The sequence below is a fragment of the Protopterus annectens genome, chromosome 7.part0 (genome assembly GCF_019279795.1).
Source record: "Protopterus annectens isolate FY-2018-M chromosome 7.part0, PAN1.0, whole genome shotgun sequence".
Taxonomy (NCBI): domain Eukaryota; kingdom Metazoa; phylum Chordata; order Ceratodontiformes; family Protopteridae; genus Protopterus; species Protopterus annectens.
Genome location: NC_056739.1, coordinates 1,101,129,589 through 1,101,157,050, shown reverse-complemented (window position 1 = coordinate 1,101,157,050; position 27,462 = coordinate 1,101,129,589).

Genomic DNA, 27,462 nt, shown 5'->3' with positions numbered 1-27,462 from the left:
ATATATATATATAACACTATATATATGGTTTGCTATCACATAATCAAATGCACTGTGTTCAAGTGTTAAGATTTCCGAACAACATCTTCAGAAATCAGAACACTGAACACAGTAAATATCAAATGAAGCATTTCAGTAAAGTCGAATGTGGAAAATGTCGACTTTACTGAAATGCTCACATCCGCTCAACATTGAAAAACACTTTTTGCAGGGGACAACCCCCTACTTATATATACAAACTCCGAGATCGCACTACAGTGAGGGAAAGGGTACATTTCCTGATCCCCACTATAGTGTAATCTGCACCACAATGTCGAACCTTACAACAGTGAATGCTCGCTATTTTAAGGTTCAACATTGTGGCACTCGCATTTACAGTTATGCTTAATTAGTTTCACACATATGTCGATCATACTTTTATATATACATATATATATATATATATATATATATATATATATATATATATATATATTATATATACACATATACACACATATATGTATATATATATATATATATATATATATATATATATAATACATGTAATATATACACATATATATATATATATATATATATATATATATATATATATATATATATATATATATATATATATATATATACACACACACACACACACACACACACACACACACACACACACACACACACACGTATATACAGAGCTTCTTCTCCTTTACAGGCTTTCAAATGTGAGCTATAAAGATCACTGCATAATGTTTAGTTTGTCACAACTTTATCAAAGAATCACCCATTTCCAGCAGTCTTTGCCTACCTTCACTGGCTGCTCAGCTCCTTGGAAATTATCCTTGTTACTTTTTCTAAAGCCCTGCAAATAATCTTCAAGGAAATCTAACGTTTTTCTGATTGTAGCATAGACCAATGTTATTACTTTTGATGTCAAGGGCAAAAGGTTCAAATTTGTCACAGATATTGTATCTGTGTACAGTCCCCAATCAAATTGTGTACTTATTTCACTTCAATGGAATGTTAACAGCAGAATTCTGGCATGAAGTATTAACATCTTAATGTCATTATTACCATGCTGAGCTCTCCATGATAAATAACTCCAGGTATAAGTTATGATGCTTTTGCCAAAATGCAAATCTCACTTAAAATGTACTGAATTTTTTGAATTGCTTATGTACTGCAGTTTTTTGAAAAGCAAATTTAAGAGGAAAGTTGCACTGTGAACACTATCACTGGTACGCACACATACTATCACTAGTTTGCACAAATACAATCAATGGTATGCACACGTGCAATCACTGGTATGCACACATACAATAACTGGTATGCATGCATAATATCACTGGTATATACACATACTATCACTGATATGCACACGTACTATCACTGGTATACACAAACACTATCACTGGTATGACACATACTATCATTTTATGCACGCATACTATCGCTGGTATACACAAGTACTATCACTGGCATGACAGGTACTATCATTGTATGCACAGATACCATCACTGGTATACACTCATACTATCATTGGTATACACAAATACTATCACTGGTATGCATGCATACTATCACTGGTATGTGCACATACTATCACTAGTATGCACACATACTATCACTGGTAATGCACACATACTATGACTAATATGCACGCATACTGTCACTGGTGATGCACATATACTATCACTGGTGATGCACATATACCATCACTGGTATGTGCACACATGCTGTCACTGTTATGCACAAATACTATCACTGGTATAGACAAGTACTGTCATTGCTATGACATATACTGTCATTGTATGCACACGTACTATCACTGGTATGTACACATACTATCACAAGTATACACCCTTACTATCATTGGTATGCATACACACATGCTGTCTCTGGTAATGCACACTTACTATGATTGATATGCATGCATGCTATCACTGGTATACGCACATACTGTCACTGGTAATGCACACATACTATCATTGGTATGCATGCATGCTATCACTGGTATACATGCATAATGGAAAGAAAAGGTCTACGCTAGCCAAAATCCAGTTTACGTAAAAGTTCCAAACAGAACACCAAATAGCACAGAATTAACGAAACTGGATACTGCTCTTGGATATAAAAACTTGTTTTAATATCACCACACCATACACATAAGATGAGCGCTTTCGGGCAGGTGCCCTTCATCAGATAAAAAGATACATTCTAAAATTCTTTTTAAAAAAGCAACAACCAATCAATATTCAGTGAGAACATTCAATAAAATTCAATAAAACACCCGCCTTTTACTCAATGTGGGTTTTAAAGGGATAACATCATTTAAGCCTGGTTCCCTATGTGCTGTCAGTTCAAGAATCCATTTGGATTCAGCTAGTTCAGTGTTCAACTTGATATCACCCCCCCTGCTGGTCAATTTTAAGTTCACAATAACCCTAAAAGTAAATTTGTGTGTAGGGTTATCTTTAACATGCCTAAACAGGGCATTATGTACATCATTGTTCCTTATACTAAATGAATGCTGAAAAATTCTTGTTTTTAACATTTGATTGGTTTTCCCAATATAAAAACAGTTACATGAACAGCATTCTGCTATGTATACTAAATCTGTAGTACGACAGCTTGCCTTACCCTTAAACTGATACACCTTCCTACTGATAGGATGTATAAACTCAACTCCTTTTTTGATGCTACCACAGGCTTTACAACAACCACATGGTATGGTTCCTGCCTTGCCTACTTTTGACCTAACATCACTGGGGTTAATTCTCTCTTTACAGAGTATATCCTTTAAATTCCTATTTCTTTTATAAATGAAGTTGGGCTTGGATCCAGCTAGATCTCTCAAGCTGTCGTCACTAACTAAAATATTCCAGTTATCACGTATTATATTGCTAATACCTTTCATATCACTACCATAGGTTAGTGCTACCTTGTGTCTATCTTGTACGGCCCTCTTGCATACTCGTTCTTGTTCCACATTATCTGTGCGATCCAGCCAGGATCTATATGTATTAGCTCTAAGTGGCTTAGTCTTCTTAATGGCTTAACCCCAGTGATGTTATTGTGAACTTAAAATTGACCAGCAGGGGGGGTGATATCAAGTTGAACACTGAACTAGCTGAATCCAAATGGATTCTTGAACTGACAGCACATAGGGAACCAGGCTTAAATGATGTTATCCCTTTAAAACCCACATTGAGTAAAAGGTGGGTGTTTTATTGAATTTTATTGAATGTTCTCACTGAATATTGATTGGTTGTTGCTTTTTTAAAAAGAATTTTAGAATGTATCTTTTTATCTGATGAAGGGCACCTGCCCGAAAGCGCTCATCTTATGTGTATGGTGTGGTGATATTAAAACAAGTTTTTATATCCAAGAGCAGTATCCAGTTTCGTTAATTCTGTGCTATTTGGTATACATGCATACTATCACTTGTAATGCATGCATTCTATCACTAGTATGTACACATACTATCACAGCTATGCACCCATAGTATCATGGGCAAGCATGCATAGCAGAAAATCACAATGTGTCTGCTCAGTAGTGCATGCCACCACTAGGAAGTGTGGGAGCATAGCTTTTGTACTGATGCCTTACACATTTTCCCTTCACTGTTACTTTTCTGAAATATTATTCTTAGTACCACTTGCCAGCTCCTAGAAAGATCAGAGGCTAAAATAGATAGCAGTTACAAAGGGGAACAATGTGAAAATGTGAACGACAAATCAATATGAATCCCACTTGTTGGGAGCTATGTTATTTTATTTAAATAATCTTCATGGACATTAAACAGAATGCTTCATACATTAAAATGGTAAACTATGAAGCTGGATTTCATGGTAGAGATAACTGCATTATACTGTCTTGTACCTTTAGTCAATCACCCTCTTCTATGGTGTCTTTGTTGGCCTCCTGTACATTTGCTGTAGTTGTTTACTGCCTTTGGGAAGATCAGTGCTTCTGATACCACATGGTTACATATCCTACTCTGCTGTACATTTACTCTTATCTACACTAACATTTAATCAAAACGATTAAACTTTCTGCTACAGACAATTTGTCAAATTCACCAGTGCAGACAGTCGCTCAAGCTTCATTATAAAGCCATTCCAGTATGTGGATTCTCACCAATACATTTTATGCTTAATACATTTTGAAAAAATAAAACAATATGGATAAATATTTCTGAACACACTATTTATATCTGGGTATTTAGTAAATGAGTAGGTAGGGTGGTAGAGGCAGAATTAAACTGTTTTCAGATATGACTGTATTATCATATTTTCCAGAGTCTCTATTATAAAAAGGTAAACTGACATTCTGATTATGCTTAAAAATTCCTGTCAGAAGCTGTAAAATAAAATAAAGTATTAAAATTCTCACAGTATGAGTCTGAATTTTGTAATAAAAGAAACAAAGCCTCCTAGTCTCTGTCTTGGATTAGAAATCATCTAACAAACTGCTGTAGGCAGGATACGTTTACAATAAAAGCAAGCAGTGTTTTTCATTTTAAGTGGGCTGTTCACCAGCAGAATACACATGCACATAGTTACATAAATAGCAACTGTTATTTGCACAGTTTGCTCAGCTAATATTGACTTTTCAGGCTCACACTGTTGCTATTGAGTTTGTCTATTCACAGCAATGTTTGAATAACATTAGAACAGAGCCATGATAACAACCCATATGAAAGGAAAGACAATCAATAACCCATCATGGGTTATTGCCTTAGTGGCAGAAAAAAAATGTTATGTAAATTTAATCAAGTACACCTGTTGAACATTGTACATTCAACAGAGTAGGCTAATTTAAACAATCCGGCATATTGTACATTCATGCCGAGGAAAGGGCTGGGCTCCCCGATGAAAGGAAATCAAGTTACAGTTGGCTTTAGGGGTGTGACAAGTATATGTCATACGGTTAACTACTGCTGTATGTTTTGGCACTCATAATTGGCTTTTAAACCTTTTTACTGAAATGAAAACAAAACACCAGGTTCACATTTCATGCTGTTTTTTTAACATAATTGCTGTAATACTAAAAATCTCTTACAACCTCAGAATGTAATTTTAATCTCATAGTACTACATGTTAGAGTATTTCAGATACTGAGAAATACTATTCAGCATCATAAACGTAGGAAGCATGAAACCATGCCATCTTTAATCATGTGCAGCATGGGTGGAGTCCAGCCTGGGATACAGTCACTGGTTTCTTAGAAATGCCTCTGGGGCAGCTAGAAAAGAATGCTTTGCCTAGGAGGGGCAGGCAGATGAATGCTGTCTCTCTAGCACTCCAGCAGCATAGCTTGGAACCTTATACAAGAAGGCATTATACCATTATTTATCCAACTAGTACATGAAACACTAGGTAACTGGGCAGATGCATAAGATAGGATCTGAGTCTGTCAAATTTATGCATGACTTACCTTTATAGGATTTGTAGTTCACCAGCCATAAAGATAAATGAGAAATTATGGAAGTATTGTGCCTGAATGTTTGGTGAGATATCTACATTGTCGGCTGAGTAGCATACATTTTAGTAAAGGGAAAACTAAAAGATACAAAAGACTGTCCCAGAAAAACACATTAAGTAATCCTTTGATTGTAAGTTCCATTACTATACACCACAGGTGAGCTTATGCTCTTTTAATATTTGTCAGTTTATAGTATCACACTTTGAAATAATCAAAGTGATTCCAGTAATCTTCCATTTTAAGCATAAAGTGTGTGTTAGGTTAGACATAACTCAAGGGAAATTGATTGTGAAGACATAAGAAATGAAAGAGTCTACTGTATACATTTTTAAGCATTTAAAGCATACTGCTGTACTGAGGGCTTTCAGAAAGTTCTGCTCATTGTTCCCTTAACATAGAGAACTGCAGAAAGATTGAATATTCTGTTTCTCATAGACTTCCTTAGGTTTGTAACATCTATAAGTACAACTAAATGAATGTCTAAGAGTCATTCTGTGTAAAAGCAGTCTGCAAGCTGCTCTGACTTCCAAGTTGGCTCCGCATTTACAATTTTTCATTTAGGCAATCGATTGTAGCAATACATCTTGGATTGCATATTAATAATAATACAATTCTATACACAACCATTGCAGATGATATACTCTCTGCCCTTGCTGTTCATCTAAATTAGTCACACCTTTGTTACACAAAATGACCTGAGACGTATCTCACTGGACTATATGAAGAGAGACATGTTTGATCTCTCTGAGTATGTGTCTCAGGCAGGTATGTCCCTATCCTTGAGCCGCATACTACCCTCACCTAGAATGATGCCACAGTATCAATAAAAAATGATTGATTTCAATAATTGGTTTAGTTTTTGGTGACATTCAAAGGGGATCCAGTTTCTGTAAGCCTGGGAAGGCATGGTCGACTAATCTCTGCATAGCTGTCAGTCTCTCAGAGCAAGAAATCTGAACAAAGCCAAAAATAATGGGGGGGGGACAAAGGCCCAAAATTAGGAACACTTTTTAAATACTACTTTTACAAACTTAGAAAGTTGATAGAATAACAGGTTTTGTATTGTTATATATATTTTCAAGACTATGAAATCATAAACTCAAACCGCTTTCATTATTTATTATTATTTAGCAACTTCAATCGGCATTGATTTGCCAGAAAGACACAAATTTTATGAAGAACAGACCAAGAATATGAGGCAAAAATCTGGACATTATCCAAAAATCTGTACAGTTGAGAGGTATGCCTCTCAGCTTTGCCAGAGATAGTTTGCACCTGGCACCAGTAGGCTTTTGGTTTCTGACAAAGGTTCTTGCCTCCCACATAGTGCCTTTTTTAGGCAAGGTCTCGAAAACAAACTTACCAACATAAAATTTGCCAGTCATAATAAAATAATGGTCATGCTGCTAAATGCTAGGAGCTTAAACCAAAATCTTCACACCCTGGAAGCACTTCTGTCACTGGAAGATGTAGTGTCACAGAAACCTGGTTTAAGGTCTCAGAGAATACCATGGCCTTGCAAGGCTGCAATGCCTTCCATACCTTCAGACCAAAAAAACAAATGTGTGAGAACCAAAGGAGGTGGTGTTTCTATCTATATTAGAGATAAATTCACCTCCTATCTAGTTAGACTGGTCAACTTCATGGAGTTCTCCAAGTTCAGGTCACTGTGGGTAAGACCTCCATTCAAGTCACAGCCAGTTATAGATCCCCCTCCATGGGTCATGGGTCATGACGAGCATGAAGCCTACTTGATCAAACTGGAGTCAGTCCAAATATTCCTGAACACTCTGGTTATGGGGGATTTCAATTATCCCACCATCAACTGGGAAACCTATGCTAGCCCTATCTCTCTAGGGCAAAACTTCCTTGACTTTGTTAACTCAAATGCCATGGAACAAATTGTTGAAATCCCAACAAGAGGAACAAACATACTAGATCTGGTCCTCACTAACATGTCAAAAAGATGCACTCTGCAACTGTTGGACCCTCATTAGTTAACTCTAACCACAAATAAGTTGCCTTTGAGCTGGTACTAGCACCAGAACTCTCAAAGTGCAAAGTCAGACTAAAAAACTTCACCAAGGCAAACTATACCCTCCTAAGTAAAGGTATAACTTCATTACAAGCTCCACCCCCAGCTGGTAGTGGTAACTACACTGAAGCTTACACTAAAGCCCTGTACAATCACTTGGTTAAGTGTATAGACTTGGCTGTACCAGAAAGAATCAAACCCAACCCCATAAGAAAAAACAAGCTGTCATGGTGGACATCCAGCATCAACAAACTTTACAATAAATGCAAAAACTTGTTGTCCAAGGAAACAAAGGTGAGGCCCCAGCAATGGACCTCCTCAGTCCCAGCATGCAAACAATACAACATGTCAAATCCTGTAAGAGCTCCTTTGAGAAAAAAACTATCAAGCACAGCCAAGGATAACCATAAGGCATTTTACATCTATGTATGTAGGATAAAAGGTGCCAAGGACCCAAGCATGTGCAGAATTTGTGACTAATGGTACCACACAGACTGACCCCATAGAGATAGCAAACCTGCTAATGGATAGGTTTGGTGAAAATTTCACTCCTTTGTCCCCTCCTAACTTACCACAAACCCCCCCCCCACCTTACATATCTGAAGAGCAGGTCATCAAAGCCCTGTCCAAGGCAAAGAACATGGCCTCTATGAGAACATACAGTAAACAGGCTAAAACATGAACTAGCATCATCATCAAGTACCCTTTTCAATCATAGCCTGACCACTGGCTTTGTTCCCGTGGAATGGAAAACAGCAGCAGTTATTCCCCTCCACAAAGGGGGCCTAGCAACAGACCCAGTTAATTGCAATCCCATAAGCCTAACCAGCCTCATCTGTAAGACCATGCAGTGTATCATTATGGACTTGATAAATAAAGACATAGGTGGCCTCCAAACCCTGTATCCAACCCAATTTGGCTTTGTGAAGGGCAGATCCTACCTGATAAATCTGGTAGATTTCTTTGAAAATGTGACCATGACCATTGACGAGGGCATGTCTGTGCACACAGCAGACCTGTCACTAACGGGATGCCACAGGGGTCAGTGCTGGGCCCCCTACTGTTTGGTATATACTTCTCAGAAGTTCAGGCCAAAACTAAGGGGTTGTGGCTGACCAAGTTTGAGGATGACTGCAAAATAGGTGCAATTATTTAATCCCCAAATTATGTCAGTATATCCCAGGAGGGTCTTACCCAACTGGTGTCTGGGTCACGGTTTCAAACTGAATGTAATGAAATGCAGCATCATTCCCTTTGGCAAAAACACTGTCCCTTCACACTATCAAATCAACAGCAATACCCTAAGTATCCACAAAGTGGTAAGGGATCTGGGATCACAAGCTGACTACAACCTTAACTTCGACCACCATGTATCTAATGAAGTAAAGAAGGCTTTCTACGTATCACACTTGATTAGTAAAGGTATCACCTCAAGAGCAAAGGAGGTTATAACCCCTCTATACTCAGCACTAATTCTGCCCATAACTGAGTATAACATCCCATTCGGCATGTACTTTACAAAACACCTGCAGCAACTGGAGAGACTTCAGAGGTTTCTAACAAAGATTAAGGGACTGCAGCATGTGCCTTACCCAAACCAACTAAAGTCCCTGTCACTATAATCTGTATTCTATAGACTTTTAGGGGAGACATGCCCAGCTTACAGAGCAATCTCAGACCCAAACCTAATGAACTTGCTGCATATCTGTAAATCAAACTGGACTAGAGCTACCCATTCCAGGGACCTACATATGGCCTGCAACTTAAATAGGACATGCTGGAGAGACAGATTTGTCTCCCAGTGACTGCCACATCTTTGGAATAGGCCACCAATTCATGTAAAATAGAGCACCTCTATGACACTCTTCAGGAGGAACCTGAACGAGTGGGTCGGGCTCCATAAATTCTTACCAGAGATAAAGCCCACAACCCTCCTGGACATGGGCAGTCATCACTAAATTCAGTCTTAGGTATTGACTAGCATATCCGTGGTATTACATTGGGATTAAACAGCTAGGCTTGAAATTACCCCTGATTCAATAGCCTAGTAAACTCCTATGATGCTATGAAAATGACCTAACAATATGCCCAGCTATAAATTTTTGCATTCTGCCTTATTGAACCTCCCTCAAACCACAGAAAAGTTGTCAAGCATGCCTACATTTTAGTACTTTGGGCTTCTTCCTACAAATGTCCCTCTGAACAGACACATGCATACATTCACATATAACAGAAAAAAATGAAGATTTGGATAATTGTAACCAGCCCGTTCATATATTAGAAAAGCATTCATTTATACCACTGGTGAGCCAGGTTCAGGAATGGACACAACTCACTGAAAGGGTCTGCAGTTGGACATAAATGGGTGTGACAGAGAGCCTACTGTTCTATCCTAAGGAGAAGACTAAGGTTTTGCACAGCTCATGCAATCTGTGGTGAAAAAAAGGAGTTAAACTAGAATGCTCAAGTGAAGAGTAGAAGGAAGGGATAAGATATTCCCTATCTTACCCACAGCAGCATGCACTGCATATACCTGATGTCACTGCTCATTGTCTCCTCCTACAGATAAGGATTTTGGTCAGCTATTGCTGCTCAGTAACTCCCATCCTAGGTCTGCATTTCATGCGTAGTCTTAAGTCCTTCAGTCCTAACTGCAGGGGAACTAGCACGTTCCACCTTCTAAGGATTCAGACAGCTCACCCAGCAAATAGTTATATCTGTGTTTGCCATTATGGAGTATCCTCAACTCAGGGAGAGATGAAAGAGGATGGACAAACAGATGAAAGCACTACCAGGGTCCAGGTGTGACAAACTGAAGAAAATAGAAAAAAAAAACTAGTAAAAAAAGATTTGGCTTTGTATGTTATTAATATTCTATTGATTTATAGCCAGAAACACATCTTCACTGACCATTAGCCTTCTGAATTTAGCCTAATCCAGAGTATAATAATAGCATTTTAACTAAATAACATGTTAAGACTTCTATAGGCCTTCTCTAAAATAGGTATAAGATATGAGGATACAAAACTTTAGAAATGCTAATCCCTATCAGCAGGAAATTGCATATCACATGATGTACAGTCTAGAAGCAATATGATTAATCCACTTCACAGAGGCTAGTAATACATCATTGTGTATGCATTGCTTCATAAGCAATGCAGACACAATACATTATTGCATATGTATTGCTTATGGAGCATTCTGACAAACATCCAGACATTACACAGAGTGTTAGAAGTGAAGAAATATATCCCTTTCCATGGTTGGGGTTCATGAACACCTGTACACTCCACTAAGCCCATTTGCACTAGAGAAGCGATGAGTGAGCAGTTTGTGATTCATTAAACAGCTCTACACATCATGCCTGGCTGAAAACAAGGGTAAGTGGCTCTACACATCATGCCCGGCTGCAAAACAAGGGTAAGTGGCAGAATATGCTGATGAAGGAAAAGGCAGTCAAATTACATGGCAGTGAAGCAAATCATCATGACAGAGTGATTCAAAAGCACATAAAATGCACTTCTACATGTTGTGCTCCCTTTATCCCTGAATTCCAAGGCTTGTTGAAATATAGTTATGAAGATTCTTGGAAAATATTAGGGGTTACTGCTGCTATCATTAATCTGTGTGTGCAACAGGCTTTAATACAAGGTACTGCTGCTACTGCTGCTACAAGACCTCGGCCTAGAAATGGTAGAATATTTAGACCATGCATGACCTACCATGGACTTCATGAAATAGAAATAATAGACTGTTACAGTATGGACAGGCATGCCATGGAGCAAATGATCAGTATATGTTGCCCTCACTTTAGGCCCCATGGGAATCATGGTGAACCCATCCCAGTGAAAACCATGGTATGTGTAGCATTACAAATACTAGCTACAGTCCCTTTTCACAGACCCACAAGGGGCACAGTGGGGGTGTCACAGACCTCAGCCTCAAAAATACTGGACAAATTCCTCAGTGCAAGACTGCAAAATGTGGGGAGGCATTATCTGGGTTTCATGTACCCCAGAGGAGAGAGGTAGTACCATGCAAAAGTTATATCCCACAGCATATTTCCTTGAGACACTGAGAGCTATAGACTGCACACACATTGAAATAAAACCCACAGCTGGTGAACAGGGAAAGAGGTACATAAACAGAAAAGGCTATCACACTATTGATTGTCAAGTGGTCTGTAATGCTCAAGGGATCATCTATAATGTGTGTGCTGGTAACCCTGGCAGTTCCCAGTGCTCTTACATATGGCACACCTGTGACCTGTACCTAAAGTTTTCTAGGGGTGATTTCCCACAAGGACATCTAGTGGGAGATGTAGATTATGCACTGGAATCTTGGCTCGTAACTCCCACGTGAAACCACACAACCCCACCAAGCAAGGGTACAGTAATGTATTCGCTCAAAATAGAAATATAATAGTGCATATTTTTGGCCTGCTCTGGTCATGTTTCTGATATTTTTGTCATAAGAAGGTGTCCTAAAGTATGACTCAGTCACCTCTGCCAAAATAGTGACAGTCTGTGCAACAAGAAGAATACCTCTCAACTTCTTAGCACAAGAAATCTGAACAAAGCCTAAAATAATGGGGGCCAATGACCCAAAAATAGGGACAGATGTTTAATATTGCTCTTATAAACTTAGAAAGTTGATAGAATATGTGAAGTATGAAACTTAAATCTATGTCATTATTTAGAGATTTCAATCCGCAATGATTTGCCAGAAAACCATAGATTTTATGAGGAACACACCAAAATATGAGACAAAAATCTGGACATACTGCAAAAATCTGCACAGTTGAGAGGTATGGCAGGAAAAACAAGGCCAATGAACACAGTTTTCAGCACTACAGGCAGGGCCATCAGACACAGATGAGGAGTTAGATGAGGCATGCAAAATATGCTATGGCCCTGGCTAAGAAGCATAGAATATAGTGCACACACTTAATCCATAAGTGAAATGATAAAAAAGAAGCTAAGCACATACAAACATTAACAATGATACTTGTAAATTTATCAGCCTTTGCTTACCCATATAATGACTGTATTTTGTGAGCATCGGGGGGGGGGGTTACCCCAGAGTAGACAACTTGTATCAGTAGCATTAACCAAGGTAGGTGATGAACTTATAATGAAGAGATAAACAATTACTGTTATATATAGTACTGTACTTCACTAAGATAAAACATTGCTAAAGTATAAAGGAATGTCAGCATTAACCTATGACTGATATATGCAAGTTACAAAAATAAAAACTATTAAGCTATTAAAATGTATATGATGGTTTGTCCCAGCATATGTATACAGCCTGTGCATCAAGCCAAAGCAAGCCCACCCAAACAAACATGCAAGGGTTACATCAATGTCACCATCATCCATATAGGTACATGATCAAGCATAGCTCTACATCCCCAATAAAAAGGAAATAAAACATAACTAGTTAAGCCATAAATGAAAATATGGCATCCAACACAGGAAACCAGCTAGGTTTTACTTAAACACACATGCTTGGCCTGCTCAGTACTGTGCATCAGACATAAAAGTTACCCAACTAAAACACCCCAACATTGACCCAGGCAATCTCAGCATCATCTGTACAATGTGCTAAGCAATCATTAAATCAATAACAGGACTGTACACCTATTACTCACTACTACAACTATGACAAGGTATACAACAAATAAAATAACAATGTCAGACTTAGGTAGAATAAAACAAAACAAACTCAGTACATACTCCATGATGAAATCAGGCATATGAGAGAGAAAATATTACCGATCCACTCTGTGCATAAGTCACAAAGAAATGTACAAAGGGCAGGGCATAGTTTTTTGTATAAACTGTGAAGATTCCTGAACTGTTTAAAATTTGTAGTATTTAACTGTATAACAACTAGTAACCGTATGTTAGTAGTCTAGTAATCTCTTGGAGCTTGTCTCCCCAGGACTCTACTGAAAATGGACATAAATCCAGTTAGACTATCCCAGTCAACAAATGTAAAATAAATAAAAAATAAATAAAATAGTCATCATCATCATTTGCACAGGGAGAGGAGTTTACAGGAGGGCAAGCCTGCCACAAAAGAAGTGTGTGTGTATGTGTGTGTGTGTGTGTGTGTGTGTGTGTGTGTGTGTGTGTGTGTGTGTGTGTGTGTGTGTGTGTGTGTGTGTGCGTGTGTGTGTGTGTGTGTGCATGTGTGCGTGTGTGTGGTGGCATGGGCAATATGAGGTCTACTGTGTGCGGGTCTGTGGGAACACAGGCAAAGCATTTGTGTTAGCACTATGTGTTGGCATCCCAGGCAGGTGTATGATCCATGCTTTGTAGAGGATTCAGTTCACCACTGCCACCCCAGTCATGTGAACTACCTCTGCAGGGAGTTGCACTGCTAGTTCTATGACCCTGGCTAGAAGTCAAGGTGCTGCCTGAATGTGAATGATGTCCGCTGGATGAGCTCTCATCATGACTATATCCATGAGCGTGACCACATAGGTTAATAGGTTCACAAGTCCATAGATAAGTAGTAGACTAACTGCCCTTGTGGGCCAATTTAAGCCTAGCCATTTTCCCTTTCAAATGTGAGAATCAAGCCTTGTCCCTTGTGTCTGTGAGGTAAACATCTTAACCATTATAGCAACTCTCAGTCCCAACTTTCAAATTACCTGTTTGGTTAAGGACATGCTCCAGGAGTAGCCACACTGCATGACATACTGCAATAATGCATAACTAATTGAAATTCCATTTGGTCAAGTGTGGTCTACCATGTCTAGGTGTGGACAACTCAATCACCAACAGTGCAGTGGAAGTAGTATCACTACAGAAGTGGGAAATTGCAAGGCCATGTCAGCTAACATTTGACAATGTACTGGCTCTCTGACCACATGGATGCTGACCCTTCCCCGGCAGACATTCCATAAAAGACACTGTGCAATCCAGTGTGTCATTCATCCTGTCCAAGGACTCACACACACATAGTTCATGCAGTCTCACACATCAGAATGCACAACATGCAGTACTCTGACAATCTCCTCCAGGGCCCTGGTGAAACTTGCCTGTGCATCCATGATAGCCCTACACATATGGGGTGCAGAGGAAAGTATAACTCTTCTGAGCACCTCTACCAACACCTCTTTATAGTATTCCACCCTCACAATGGCTAAAAGGATATTCTGCCAGCTCTGCAACTGAGTAACAAAACTACCCCAATCAAATGTGTCCCCCTCAACCTGTACAATCTCAGATAGTTCTGTGTCAGGGGTATGCACAAGAATACTGCTGTGTCCACACTCAGGGGAGGGGATGTGGGAGCCACATTCTACATGTCAGACATACCCCTTTCCCAACCCCAGATTATGCCTGCTCCTCACTGCCATAATCATCTTTCTGTTACTCCAACAACAGGCAGAAGGAGACTCATGGTGCAAGTCACAACTTCCCGTGTGACTATATAAACAGAACAGAAAAAAGGAAAATACAAAAACTGATGATCAGAAATATGCTACATAAACCAGAATAAAACAGTACTAGATGCAAGTGCAAGAAAACATTTCACTAATGTATATTTAAAGATCAATAACATAAAGAAAATAATAAGGTATGTCCATACCATGTGCAGGTGGTTGGGAATCTCAATACCAGATGTGGTTAGACAAACAATATGGAGACTGATACAGCTATGATAAGCATTAAACAGAAGTTGAGCACTTAAACACAACTATTATAACTCTAACCCAATTAGGGTGCCTGAAAAATATTCCAAATAATGTCCAAATCAAATGATTTGCCTGAGTGACCTTTTTACCCTGTGATTTGGATATTATCTGGGATATATGGGATATATTTATGCGTAAAGCCTGCCTAATACTCAGGTCTTACTCTTCTGTCACATTTCAGTCCCTCACAGACTGCAAGATCCTAAAGTTCTTCTAACTCCTTCTCTGCTTCTATACCATATCCTTAAGCTACTGCTCAGGCTTTATTGCTTCTATTCTTCTTAACTCTCTCTCACTATCTATCTGCATCACTAACTTTCTGGATGTTATTTTCTTAACTGAAACTAACATTCTATTTTGCATGAACTATAACAACCAATGTAACACATTGCACTACCTACGTACTTTTTTTTTGGACACTATCTACATCATGTATGATGAGAGTGACTATTATTGTCTGTAATGTTTTAACTGTATGAATTGTCTAGATGTGTAGTAATATATTACAACATCTTGTAGCAGTTTGTTCTTTCAACTTATTTTTGTATAGTATTTCTAATGTCATTTGTATTGTATTGGATTATACTGTTTTTGTATAGTACTGTATGTGGAGCTTTTCTCCCTGGGCCTCTGCTGAAAAAGGGTTCTGTAGACCCAGTCAGACCACCCCAGTAAACAAATGTTAAATAAATAAATAATTTTGAAGGCACCTTAATCTTTATGGTCATTAACTTGGTTTAAAGACCTTGTGTTTCAGAAGTATCACCAAACTATCCACTTACACTGTGTTGACAAGGTCAATAAAAAGGCTGAAACATGCATGTCCACAGCTAGTGGGGTTTGACTTTACTGGCCTGAATGTAACAATAAAGACTTAAGAAGTGAAAAAGTCAGGGACATTCAGAAGCCACGTAGCTAAAGCACTTGATATCTTTAAGGGGATATTTGCATATCTCTCATAGGCCTCCATTACAGGAGGTTTAAGGTATCACATAGTGAAATCTCTAGCTTGACTCGAATTTTCCTACAGTTTTACTCAATAGTTTGTCTGTGTGACTCTTTTACCCTTTGATTTTGACTCTAGTGCTAGATAGGAGTAACTTCAACCACAGATTTGATGTGTACATTTCCATTCAGAAGAAACATTTACAGTGGGAGTGGGCTCCCCCATCAATTTCATTCACTTTTACATCAAACATCTGCTTTGTAACAAAATGATGATGTAATTCATTCAAATGTGCTCAATCTCACACTTGTAGTCAGACTTCTGCTGTGGCGCTGATGGGCAATACAATGTACTGTAACTTGTGTACTCGGTTAGGTGTTCAAATTCAACAATGACTCACTTGTATCAGTGTACTTCTGATTTTAGAGCTAGATAGCAATGGCTTCACCCACAGATCTGATCTGTAGATTTACACAGGTAGAGGGCTCTCTCATCACTTTCAGTCCCTTTTTTCCCAGATTTCTACTTTGCTAAATGCTGATGAGGTCATCTGTTCAAATGTGCTCTAGCTCACTCTTGTAGTAAGTCTTCACCTGTGGTTCTGGAGACTGATACAATACTCTCTAACTTATGGACTTAGGCAGGTATTTGAATCTGTCATTCTCTAAATATTGTGAATGTGTGTTATTACAGTCACAGGGATGACTGGATTATTGGCACATGTGGTGTGTACACCTCTACTCAGGTAAGATATTGTCACGGGAAAAGAACTCACACTGCACATTCAATTATTTTTAAGCCACACACATCTTGTAACACAATGATGATGTCATGCCTTCAAATATGTTCTTTCTCACACTTTTAGTAAGATTTAGTAAGATTTCACCTGTGTCACATGCAGTTAATACACAGTTGTGTAGACTGTGGATATAGATAGGCAGCTATTCAAATCCAGCAAGGTCAACATAATGTGAGTGTAGTGACATAAAACACTGCCTTATCCAACATTTGCCCAATTTTTTCAGTCCAAACAGACCAAACAGAGGCCATTCAAAGCATTGATGGATTCATTCTATTCAAATATGTGTTCAGTGACCCTTGTGGTAAGACTTATCTTATGGGATATGTAGTAAATACTGACTTCTATAGTGTGTGGATTAAGATAGGCAGGTGTTCAAATCTGGTAATGTATAGCTGCAAAACAATATTGAAGACACAAGTGGCTTACCTCACAGGTGGTGATATGGTTAACTCATAGTTGTGTGAAGAGTAACATGGCAAAAGCCATTTGATCCCTCAAAGGAAATTTTTGAGGATACATGACCATTCAAAACATTGCTTAGTTCAGACATTGAAGTGTGTCCTTTCTGATACCTGTACATTAAAAGTTTCCTGTGGCAAAAGCAAGTAATGCACAATTTTATATAGTGAGGAGCTTAATAGGCAGGTGTTTGAATCTGGTCATGTATGTCTGCAGACAGTAGACGGGAGAGGCTTATCAAAACAATGCTGATGTGTCACACTCAGTTCTCTGAACGCAAATATGGCCAAAGTTTCTAAGGCCTAAAACTACATTTTAGGGGAGCCATAACCATTCCAACACACTACTAATGTAATCCCTTCAAGTGGGTTCTTAATGGCACATTAGATATAATTATTTCTGTGGTGTCTGTGGTTAATACATACCTCTATCAGGTATGACCTCAGGTAGGTGTTTAAGTCTGACAAGTTGTAACTACTGAGTGTGTCAGAGAATTCTTATAGGTAGAATTTGCTTCCCCAAAAGGAATGTTATTTGTTATATGACTTAATGGAAACATTTATGTATGCCTTTTATTATTTTGTTCACAATATGATGAGTAAAAGGAAGAATAGCTTAATCAGCTCTTGATGTGTGCCATGCTGCAAAATGGTCACAACGTGTGATTGAACCTATGTTATGATGCTTTCTTGTGACTTTGTGGTGGGTAGGTGATGCTAATGCATTCATTGCTTTAATTCCTTTTGCGCATCCCAGTGTAATGATGTATTAGTTGCACACCATTTAGCACAAATCACATTAAATAATTATTTCATTTTTTTTATTTTATTTATTTTACTTTTGTTTACTAAGATAGTCCAACTAGACGAGAACCCATTTTCAGTGGAGGCCCAGGAAGAAAAGCTCCAGAAAAAAAGATTACAAAGAAAATTACAATAAAAATTAATATTAACAAATTTTAGCACATTTTAAAAAGATATGCATATATTATGTTATGAGAGAGTTTTATTAAATTTGTTGCTATTTGTCAAAACTTAATAGAATTCATCTCCAGAGGATTGGTTCTGCCAATGTCCATGCAATGGAGGAAGTGAACTTTGCACAGAGGAGAACAACATTATTCCAGGCTAGTCTACAGCTGTTGTATGTGAAACGGTTCACCTATTTGTAAGCTGTGGTTGTGTACTGCATACAGCTATTACAAATGTGTTCAACAAGACTCACTTCATGGCAAAATGTAATTTACAGCATGATGCTATACTGCATTCAGACATGTACTTTGACAAGACGGTATTTCAATGTGTATTTTGTAACAGCCACAGAAGAAAGTGCACATGTAATATGATGTTCACATTGCTAAAAATACTTTATACTCCAATCAGCTTGATGTCATTGCAAAATACTGCTAGCACGTAAATCATTTTTGGCTTACATCTTGTATGAGCTAACCACCCTTGTGTGGTTTTCCTATCATACATACCTAGATCATATGCATAGACATAAACTAACATTCCTATTTACATAACCTGGATATCAAGGGAGTGCACCACATGACTTTTGCCTTGAATAACTTGCATGTTAATATATGTCACGTGCCCATGTCCCTCATTTCATGACTACACACATATCTCTTCTGTTATTGTTAGACATGCATGTTAATATATGTCACGTGCCCACGTCCCTCATTTCCTGACTACATACATCTCTATTCTGTTATTGTTAGACATCTTTACCTACACATTGCAGCACTGTCTTCTGTTGATATGCAGTTCCAAGCAACAGTTCTGTATATGTGGCAGGTCCCTCTGTACTACATTACATAAATACATGGCATGTATGAAAAGTTGTAACTTTTGACTGTTCACAACTCATTGTTTCCACAATGACTATTGTTATTGGAATGATTTTACAGGTGTGCAGAAATCTTCTCAATATGCTTCCATTTTTACATTTGAGAAATTTACCATTGTAACTTCATTTTTGTTTCCTTAAATTATATGTTTAAGGCAATGAAAAGGTCAAAGTTTGTAACCTGTATGTGTAGTCAAACATCAGTTTATTTCTGTGTCAATCATTGCATATAAGGCAATGAAAAGGTCAAAGTTTTTAACCTGTATCTGTATTCAAACATCAGTTCATTTCTATGTCAATCATTGCCTTTGTTTACATTCTCAATATATATGACAATACCAGTGCAGTTCCCTGACTGTGCACTACCTGTAGTATATGCAACGTCCCTTATGTATCAACTTTTCTCATCAAATGTTATCTTACCTCTCAGCTGTCCCTATTTATGAACTTCCCTCCTTTTATTACACTGTAGCTCTGTCCTTCTCATCTTCTTCTTTCGTCATTTCAGTTTTAAAGTCATGTAACTGTGTCCTTGACTGGCCTTGATTATTTCTGTAGTTCTCCCTAATTATGATAAGGTGGAGGGTGGTTATACATGAATCTATGTATATAACAAGCAATTTCCTGTTACACTCCTCCTGCATCTTATTTATGTATTTCAGAATAACCTTGCCTAATATTGTGCCATTTGCATGTACTCACTTACTGACACTAAGCTTATTTACTACATGTTTACACTTTGTGCTCGTGCCCAGCTGCACCTCAGCATGGCTACTAACAGGTGTGATGGCCAAAAACAGATGATGTTCATTGTGATGGGTTGCTCAGCATCTTATATATTCAATCAGCAATGCTGCTCATTGTGCAAACACAGCTCAGCTGGTTGTGTAGGGTTTACAGTGACATGTACACACTTGTTAATGGATCTCTGGGCAAGAATTTTTAAGAGTTTAGCAGTACAGAAGCAGAACTCACAGCTGAAAAAGTGCTCCAACTACTACCATACATTCTTTCACTGCAAGGCAGTTTAGCAGAAAATTCAAAGATTTGGATCCAGAAATTTGATTTGTTTCTCATTGCAAGTGGTATACCTGAAAAACCTAACAAGATAAATGTGTCATGTTTGTGCTTGACACTTGGAAAAACGCCATGAAGCTATATAGTACTTCTACCTTTCATCAAGAGCAGGAAAATAAAAAAGCAGGAATTAGAGCAAAGTTCCAGAATTATTGTGAGACTATTAAGAATTTTTTATTTATTCACCATCTGTTCTTCTCAAGGGCAAGCCCTTAAAATATAAGGGGTAAAATCTTCATTGGAATATATGGTTAGGCTTTTAAAGATCTTAATGCATCAATAGCTGTATAACACCACTAAGATTAATATTATCTCTTGTTGACAAACTACCCTATAACAATCTATTATTTTTAACCCCCTCTCTCTTTCAGCTGTGAATATGAGTTTTTGTTACTTTCTGACTCCAGTCCAGTTCCTTTTCTCCCTTTATCTCTTCATCTCCTTTTCCCTTCTTATCAATCATTTCCATATTGCATTAACAAAACTTTATTAGACAATAAAGTTTTATACATTTTATAAGTTTAAACTTTTATAAGTTTAAACTGACTTTACTTCTTTACTTGTTGCATTACAATATACTGTTACTATAAACTATATCATATTTATTATTTTCATTGTGTCCTTCATTTTTCTGTATCTATTGTTTCTAATGTATGCCAATTGTATTATAGTATGAAATTTTTACTGTTCTTTGGACCTTTCCTCCATGGATCTCCCCTAAAAATGTTTTATACCCAGTTGGACCTTCCAAGTAAACAAATATAAATAAATAAACAAGTACCTATGAATCTATAAGGACACAAGTTCCTAAAGACACTATGTCAATGAGACAAGTGTTCAAAGTAGAGAGTAAGTTTGGTGAGTTGAGTGATTCATTAATAAAAAATACCTTGAGTATAAGAAATGGTCAAACAAGGGAGAGGTTATTAAGACTAGCAGCTACAACCTAATCAAAAGCTGTGAATGTAGACTGTGACAAGTATGCAATTGAAAGTACTATCTGGGGAAAGCAATGTGTACAAGATAAAATGTGAATCAAATAAAAAGGTAAAAATAAAAAAATAAAGTTGAAAATACATTCTAAAAGTAATGGTAATGACAAAAAAGAGCATTATGGTACACAAGAAACATGGAGTAGATGGCCTTCAAGCCTTGCATTCTAGATGTAGCTTATAAGCACACCAGAATTCTAGAGTTAATCAGTTGTAGAGAGGTTTTATAGAAGTTGCATTGTAAATAAGCATTTTATAGATGTGAACAAGTAAAGGGAAGCATGTTTAAAACTATTTCCATGTTGAACAGCTCGTATAGTAAAGTCTGAAAACAAGTCTGAAATATTAAGGCAAGTGTGCCATTATAATAGTGGTAAACAATTCTAGTAATTAAATGTGAAATGATTAATTTAAAGCAGACATAGGTACGATGTTTACTATTATGCCTGAAGATATTTTTGAGGCACTGGGACTAAAAGACACATAAAAGAGAGGTGCATACATGGTTAAAATATTCAGAGCATCAAATAAAGGTATGTGTAAATACAAAAAAAATGAAAAATCAACTTTCATACTATAGCAATTAAAACAGCTAATTCACTTAATATTTGCAGTGTTTGACTTGTGAGAAACTAGGAATGGCAAAATAAAATTCACAGCATGAAAGCACAGAGAAAACATGTACCCGTACACATGATCGACCATCATACAGTGATAGAGACACACTGAATACTGAAGAATACAATAGAAATGGAATTGTTCATGATTATACTGATATATTTACAACGTTAGTTAATGAGGATAATATCACATACAACATTTTGTAAAGCTATCCCAGTGGCATTCCCAGTAAAAATACGGGTCTATATTACAACTTCAGACTCACAGGAGTCCGAACGTTGTAATATCAAACCCAAATATTTGAAACACGGAAATAGCGAAGCCACGGAACACCAATTTTTTTCCCTGGGAAAAAAATTGGTGGGCCATTTTTGCGGCTTTGCTATTTCCTACACTGTGGTACGATCTTGGAGTTGGTATATTTAAGTAGGGGGGTGTGGGGGGCAGAGTCCCCCATGTTGCGGGGTGTGGGGGTGAAACCCCCCACATTAGATTACATTTAAATTGTACGTGTTTTTTTTTTTTTTTTGTACCAGAACAGTGTTTTTTCTTTCCCGGTGAAAAAAAATCACTGTTCTGTGTTTTCATACTTTTTGGGTTTCGAACTTCACAGTTCGATATTACATTGTTCAGACTTCTTTGAGTTTGACCCTAAAAATACCAGTAGCTCTCAGAAGTAGAACTGAGCTGCAAATGAATGGTAAGGTTAACAGTCACTAAGAAGCAGAGACAAAAGAATGATCAATAGTGCAGTAACTGTTACAAAGCTAGACAGTATATTCACATTTGTTCTCATCTGCAAAATGTGAATAAAATAACTAAGGGAGGGCATTGCTTCTTGCTTACAAAGAAATCATTTCAATTATGCCATATATTAAATTCTCAAGTGCTAAATGCAAACTATTGACTCTGGCAGATAAATCTAGATGTACCATCTAGAGCTACCATTTTCTCCTCCTCAAATAACGTCCAAAACCTCTAACAAATAACCCAAGATACCTTCACTGCAATCAAAGCCTGGTTAACTGAATCGCAGCTACTCCTTAATTCCAAAAAAAAAGCTTCTACTCTTTGCAGCAAAACTCCTCCCACCTGACTCTCACTTTCATATTTTCTCCCAAAGCAACACAGAAATTGAGATCGTATCCCATGTTAAACTATTAGATATTACTATTGACAATAAACTTACATTTGAACACCGTATTGGTAATGCCATTAAAAAAAACCTCTGCAAATTAGGAGCCATGTACAAACATGGACAGCACCTCCAAAAAAGCTCTCACCAACACTTACTTGCTCCCCTCCCTATTATACAGTGCCGCCATTTTCACTAACCTGCACTCATCTTTACAAAATAAGCTCCAGTCCTGCTACCATAAAATCGCCAAATTTGCCACAGGTAGCTCATACCGCTTATGTCACTGCCAAGCCATAAAACAATTAAAACGGTTGGAATTTCCACATTACCTTAACCTCATTCAATTCTCCATAGCACATAAAATGTCTACAATCCAAACAACTGCCCTGCCCTTAAGAACATTTTAATACCCTATAGCTCAACCAGAAATCTTGGCTCTTAAAATAAACAACTCATACCTGTTCATGTACCAAAGAAAAGACCCGGACACTGCCTTTACTCATACACCGTCACTAAACTATGGAACGCACTTCCAACCAGCATAAACACCATTAGCTGTTTCAACAAATTTAAACTCTCTCTAAAGAACTACCTACTGAATACTAAAAGCTGCCCCTGCATCTATCCAAATAGATAAACATCCTACTCTCCTTGAGTCTTCCTCTAGCTTACCTCAATATTTACCCATCAAAACCAGTAGGAAACTCTTTTTGATCTATAAGTTACTTTAAACAACTCTTTTCTTACTATAAATCTCACTAACCTTAACTATCATTCTAATCCCTCACACCTTTAAAACTACCCCACTAGTGATTTTTCTTTCCCTTTATTAATTCTTTCAACCTAACACTAACCTCCTAGTGATCATTTCCTTTCTTGACTTTCAACCTATTTCAATATTTACAAAAAAAAGTGTGTGTGTGTGTGTGTGTGTGTGTGTGTGTGTGTGTGTGTGTGTGTGTGTGTGTGTGTGTGTGTGTGTGTGTGTGTGTGCGCATGTGCGCGTGTGTGTGTGTGTGTGTGTGTGTGTGTGTGTGTGTGTGTGTGTGTGTGTGTATTGTAAATTACTTTGTTTTTCTCTCTGATATTGTAACTTCCCGCAATTTATTAGTCTGTTTCTTGTTTTGTTATATTGTACTTTATCATGCTGTAATTTCTGTAAATTCTTGTAAAATACTGTGTAATCATAATGTGTTTGTGGAGCTTTTTTCCCTGGGCCCCCACTGAAAATGGGCGTCTGTCTCAGTCAGACTTTCCCGGTTAAAATGTCAATAAATAAATAAACAAGTAAATAAATAAATAAATGTAGAAACCTCTTCGATGTGTACATTTAATACACCATTATAGATGAATTTAAAGAATATGTAGGAATGAGAGGTGTATTAATTGGTTCACTGAGAGAGTAGCTGATGCATGGAATAGGCTACCAAATTACATAAAAGCAAGCACTAGTTTACATATTTTTAATAACAACCTGGACACATTTATTTATTATTTTATTTATTTTATTTTACATTTGTTTACCGGGCTAGTCTAACAGGATACATGTCCATTTTCAGTAGATGTATTAAAAATACAAGAGAAGCACTCCACGGCTTGTCGGCAACTCTTTATTTTAGAATAACAGAATAACAGAATAAAACAGTAAGCGCTTTCATGTTGCGATGAACGTTTCTTCAGACTTTATACCACACATATCCTGACTGCATTTAAATACTCTTCCATACACTCAATTATCATTTAATCATTAATCATTTATTTTATTACTTCATTATTTGTCATTTATAAATATAAAATTCACATGATGTACATACTTTCATATTATTATTTTTAATATATATGTATTTTTAATGTGATACATAAATATATAATTTTAATGTAATATATAAACATATATTGATACAGCACTGGAAACATTCTTAGATGTTTGGAATATTTGTTTATGTAGAAGGAAGTTTTTTTTCTATATAAGGCTATAAGAGTTTCCTTTAAACACATGCATACATAATTGTTAAAGATATAATTAATTTACAATTAATTTAATTGATTGCTTAATAGTTCGCTTGTGGAGACTGGCTAATGAGTGTATGGAAGAATATTTAAATGCAGTCAGGATATGTGTGGTATAAAGTCTGAAGAAACGTTCATCGCAACGTGAAAGCGCTTACTGTTTTATTCTGTTATTCTGTTATTCTACAATAAAGAGTTGCCGACAAGCCGTGGAGTGCTTCTCTTGTATTTTTAATACATTGTGGACATTTCTCTTGAGAAGCACCTAATCCCAGGACTGGTTTGTTCTACTTGCATTTTCAGTAGATGCCCGGGGAGATAAGCTCCAATTAAGATAATAAAAATAAAATAAAATACACTGATGATAGAGATTAACATCAAGACCTTGACTACAAAGTTTAGAAAACAATACACTACTACTAAAAACATATGTACATATTATAGACATTTACAAAACAATACACTACTACTAAAACATTTTTACATAGTAAAAGGTTTCACATTCATCATGTTGAATACTAAGAAAAAGATCAGGTTCCAACTAATTATTAAGGTTGTTCCAATATATTACACTCAAAGTGACAATAGTTGGTAATATATACATAGTGGCAGCATGTGCTCACAGTACACTGCTTGTTTTGCAGTTAATACTCAGAGGTAGTTTCCAGAAAGACTAGAGTAGATTAGAGTTAAGGAAGCTTACTGATCCCACTTTAAGAGTTTTGGGAGGGAGGTATACAGTGAAGCAGCAGTCGTCTGAGGTGAGTGTTAGTCTGGGTTAGTACATGGGCATAGCCATTGTGTTTTATGAAGTATTTTTAGCTGCTTTTTGAAAAGTGATAATGAAGAAAGTGATGATAGTTCGCTGGGAAGCCTGTTCCAGGTTTCCCCCACATAAATAGAGAAAAGAGAATCACCTGCTTTGTTGTAGGACTTATGGATGGTCACTAGTAATTTATCTGCTGAACGAAGGGTTGTAAAAAGTAAGACACTTATTATGGGAATAACTATTTTGGTATATTGGCAAGCTAGAAGGGCATTATTGCCCAAGTCTGAAACATCTGTATGTCTCACTGTATGTATGTATTTATGTATGAATGAATTCCTTAGACTTATGTTTGTTATTTCATCAGCAGCAAAGGTATACCAAACAGCATATGAAACTAAATAACTAGGAGGTATTGCACTCATAATGGCTTTGTGTGGGGTCAGACAAGAGACTTGTCCAGCTGCTAAACAGACTAAGCATATATCCAAGATGACTAAGAAAAAATACAAAATTACAGTGGCAAGTCTTAAATATAGGGTGCATACTCTGACATTAAGAATACTACAGAATGATACAGAAATAGTGATACCAATTATGCTAATTACAAAACTAAATGACAAACAAGCATTACAGAGGTTTCTAAAAGTGTGTACCCAGGGTGTCTCAGATAACTATGCATCTAAGAAAAGTGAATTGAGTTATTACAAGAGTGGGCAAGACTGAAATACACAAAACAATAGTTACAAAAACGCCAATACTATTGTGTGAATAAGCTAACAGTGCTGTAAGTTGATGCCAATTAGCATGCAACAAGAATTGTGACCTTATTAGATAACAGACCAGCTACTCTGAGCTCAAAATAATATGCAATGTAAAAAAATATTAAATAGAAAATGAAGTGCTATCATTAACACATGGATGTGAGACTTTCTATGAATGTGTCTATGTTAAAGATGGTCATCTGGAAAATTACCACAAAACCTTACAAAATATATTCGGAATGTATTTGTAAAAGGCATCGCTGAGGTTACAGTGGATGCTACTTAACCTATAGAAATATGATTTGACAGCAGAGATCAGGCAAGGAATTAGACATAGCAAATAATTTTAGTAGAGTTAGTCATCAGGGAGCATGATGTTTGGTAGTTAGCACTGAGGGTTAAGTTTACAAATTGCTAACAAGCTGGTTCTTGTAGCCCAGGGTTTGATTCCTTCAGCTGTCACATGCCTACGGTGTGAATCTAAGATAGTCACTTAACCAAACAATGTACTGGGCAAATCAGGAAATTGAGTTAGCTTCCTCAGTACCTTCCCAGACTACCTATGAGCCTCTGAAGTGTTACTAGTAGAAGAACTAAAGGTTCTTTGAGGCATTCTAGAGCTACCAGTCACAGAAGAAAACAAGAAAATGAATGAATGAATGAATGAATAAATAAATAAAAGAATTTCAGAGATGCAGTGACAGTGATTTAAAAATACAGTTACTGAAAGAAGTTGTAGTGAGACGTGTGCCTGAAACAAATCTGTAAAGAAAGATATTCAGACTTATTTTTCTTTCAAAAAAGAAATA